Below are 4,010 nucleotides of genomic sequence, written 5' to 3' on the forward strand. Positions count from 1 at the left end.
TGCGTCTAAGGATTTTGTGACCTGGTCATAGAAGGCCACCAGGTTGGTCTGACAGGACCTGCCTCTAATGAACCCATGTTGGTTGCCCCTAAGCATAACCTCCCCTGCTGGCCCCTCGTGGACATGCGCCAGGATAATTCTTTCAAAAAGGTTACCCAGGATCAAGGTAAGACTAACTGGCCTATAGTTTCCCGGGTCCTCCTTCCTCCCTTTTTTGAAAATGGGAACCACATTGGCCCTTTTCCAGTCCTTTGGCACCACACCAGAGCACCACAAGTGCTCGTAAAGCCATGCCCGGGTCCTGCAATGACCTTTGCTTATTCCCTCAGCACTCTGGGGTGGAGGTCGTCAGGACCAGCTGATTTAAATACATCCAGCTCCACCAGAAGTTCCCTGACTAGATCCTCACTGACCTTAGGCCTGGGTGTGCCTCCCCTGGGGCCTGAGGGGGTCCCGACGGATGGGCTGGTCTGGTCCCTGCTCAGGAAAATGGAGGCAAAGAAATTGTTAAATAGGTTAGTCTTGTCGTCTGGTGTGACAACCAGATTTCCTAGCGTGTCTCGCAGAGGCCCCATGTTACCCGGTACCTTCTTTTTGCCCCCTATGTATTTAAAAAAGGACTTCTCGTTGTCCTTGATCCGGGTAGCTAGTCCCAGTCCCATCTCCACCTTGGCCTTCCTGACCGCCCCCCTGCAGCCCCAAGCAACTGAGGTATAGTCCTCCCTGGTGATGGCCCTTCCTTTCCATTGGGTGTATGCCTCCCTCTTAGCATGCATGGCTGATAAAATCCACTTATGTACTGAGTGTGCACAGTTTGGTCATGTTCTGTTAATTAAACAAGATGGTCTGTTCTTGTTAAACAGGAAGACCAACAAGTTGTGCAGAGATGTTCCTTTCTCACCGTACCTTCCAACCAAGCCAGTAACGAATATATTACTTTTGGGGCCCGGAGAACGTGCTTAGACCACTTTTAAGTACGAGACAAACAGACTTGCAGGGAAATTTGTCTCCACAAAAACAGAACTTGGTGAAGTTAACGAGCTATTCCAGTCCATTCAGTTCATGACTGATACACAATTGTCATGATTGAGCTTCTCCTGTATATATGTAGAACATCTCCATTGTGCCAAGATGCAGTTAGTTATGAAACTGCTACGTTCAACATTGGATGTTTCTTGCAGCAATTAAATGTCCAGGTCTGCAGACAACTCTGGAAGACAGTTTGGATCATCTTCACTGGAGTATAGAGACAAGTGACCCTTTAGTAACTACATCAGTTTCCAAAAAATAGCATTATCCATCGATGAACCTGTTTGTAAAAATAGGAAAAAGACAAGTCAGTTTTTTTTTGTCCCGTTCAGAACTAGAGCCCTGAATCACTTTCACATTTATTTCATGCAACAGTTTTGCTGCTCCCAAAGATAGTTAAAAAGATCAGATAAGCCAAGGTCACCCTGATGATCTGCAGGCCATGGCAGTTCTGTTACCTAGAGCTGATGCAATTACTGATCCATCCTACAAAACTGGTATCTCTAATTCCAGATGTGTTGCCTCAGACCAAGGGAACCGTTTTCCACATGAGCCCATCCTTCCGACATCTGACAACACGTGAATGTCGTCTTGGTTAAAAGCGTTTTGGGATGCAGATGTCTACAGTTTTAAGTTATCTGCTCTCACTAAAGACCTCTGGTGCTGTGTTAGTTCTAGGGATATATCTTATAGCTATTAACATTTTTCCCACCTTGCTATAAGGGCATGGTAATATTTGTCACCTCTGTCAAGAACCCTTGCAGCAGCAATTCTCAACCAGGGTAGGTGCCTCGAGAGCCTTTCAAGGGTGCCGTGGGGTAGCATGCAATGTTAGTATTAGGTGTGAAACACGATTCACAAAAGAAACCCAGAGATTTCAAATAGGAATTCATAGTGCCAGAAACGTTCTAATCTGTTGTAGTCTTAGTTCTTTGCAGCAGAAAAACTGATGTAGATTTTTTTCATAGTCAAAAAATTAGTGAAAACTAAGAGGTGGCATTTTCCACAGGGTGCCTTGGGTCCAAAAATTTTGAGAACCATTGACTTAGGGTTCTTATTAAAGTTTTTCTACCAGGACTGTTGCCAACACCCCGCTTCTCCTCCTCCCCCTATGTAACCTCAGTTTTGCTAGTGCACCTCAGAGATCCCCTCTTTGAGCCCTTAGGGCATCATAGTCTCTTAACAGTCACTTCAGATAGGAGGAGGGTAGGGATATACATGTTCACAAGGAAGGCAAGTCCTGCATACAGATAAGCACTTACTGGCTACACCAAGTGTTTCTGCCAAAAGTGATTGATATGTAATTCTATGTACCTTCTTTCCCAAATTTCATGCTTGAAGAATCTAAGCTGTATGCCCTTCTTGTTTGTGTGGGGCCTTCGTTTTTTGCCTTTAGGGCTTCCCTGAGGATCCCCTTCTCCAACAGATGAAAGGCCTTCTACCCAAAGATTATCTAAATGGATTGTGGGCTGTATCAAACTATTAGGAACTAGGGATCCTCCAGCTCTAGAGTCTGCTCCAGTAGCACGCAAGCTGTTTCCTTGGGAAGCATCCCCAGGGTCATCTCCCAGCACTCCATCCATACTCTTACTAAAGCTATTTGTTAGTGGGTGAGTCCAGAGCAGGTACTACTTTTAGCAAAGCAGTTTTATATGGCGTGTTTAGATCAGTTCATTGCTCGGATCATGAAAAATAGAACGTGTACTCGGACAAGCACTTGTGCAGCAACTGGCACTTTCTTGTGTTTTGTTTGTTGCACAGCCTGCCCTCCTTCCTCTCGACTTTGAAATCCTTTGGAAAACTGGATTCTGTGCTGGAGAAAGACCTGGGTGCTTTCTGGTTGCACTCACTGCCATCTCTGTCTCGTACAGGAACACAAGGGCATTGCAGCATGTGTGATCTCTCCCCTCTTCCTCCCCCCCCCCCCCAAAAAAAAAACAAAACAAAACAAAACAACCCCAACAACAACAAAAAAACAGTGCTTGCCAAAGGACCCCAGTCTTGAGTACAGGCAACCCTTATGTACCAAGAATAAATTATAAATATGGACATCACCTCTTAAAACTCAAGTGTATGTCCAGTTGAGTAACATCTGTCCTAGGCTGAAGATGCACAAGGCTGTCTGTACTGCTTATCCAAGTCTGGGGAGGGATTGGAGGGGGGTGTAATTGGAGCTTTAAGGTATCATTTCCCTCCTTGAGCTGCAGCACTCGTATTGGTACTTGGAGGCAAATGGTCAAGAACTGCTGAGATGTCATCAGTGCTTCGACGTTGTAATAGGAGGGCAGGATAGGAGTTGAGCCCTGCCTCTTAAAACTGTCTTGTTTTTTTCCCTTTCCACTTTCTGCAACATCCAGAAACTAGAACCAGTTTCAGGTTGAATCATCATACTCATGGTGGTTATGGGTATCTGCGAAGAGAATCATCCAAAGTTCTCCAGATCATATTTCTGTCATTTCACCTCTTTGAGGGAAGGAGGTGTTGCTCTATGCTACTAGAGCTGAGCATGCCAGAGTCTACTAGACAGTATATGTGCTACCACAGAGCTAGGGTTATGGCACTGTTGTGACAAACTGTGGCCAACAAATTAAATGGCAAGTTTCTCACTCCTTTTTTTTAAAAGCCACCCAGAAGTTGGTAGAGAATGAAGACTCCCTTTTCTGGATTTGACCATGTACATGGATTCAGCAGTCTTCTAATGGTGTTACTTTTCTTGATCATTTAAAAAAACAAGCAGCTGAGACCTACCACAAGACCTAGTTTGCTGAGAATCATGACTTCCATTTCTGCCTGTGGGTTGCCCTTTCCTTGGCTAAGTCCCCGACTTCATACCTCATTTCCCCACTGGATAAAAAAAAGCCTGTAAGGTTGATGGCACATTTCAGATCACTATACAGATCAAGCCCTTGACCCAAAGAGTTCCCCCACTTCTGTCAAAAATGCAAGATTAGCAGATGCCAAAGCAGTGTTATGCCAGGTTT

The sequence above is a fragment of the Alligator sinensis genome, unplaced genomic scaffold (genome assembly GCF_000455745.1).
Source record: "Alligator sinensis unplaced genomic scaffold, ASM45574v1 scaffold883_1, whole genome shotgun sequence".
NCBI lineage: Eukaryota > Metazoa > Chordata > Crocodylia > Alligatoridae > Alligator > Alligator sinensis.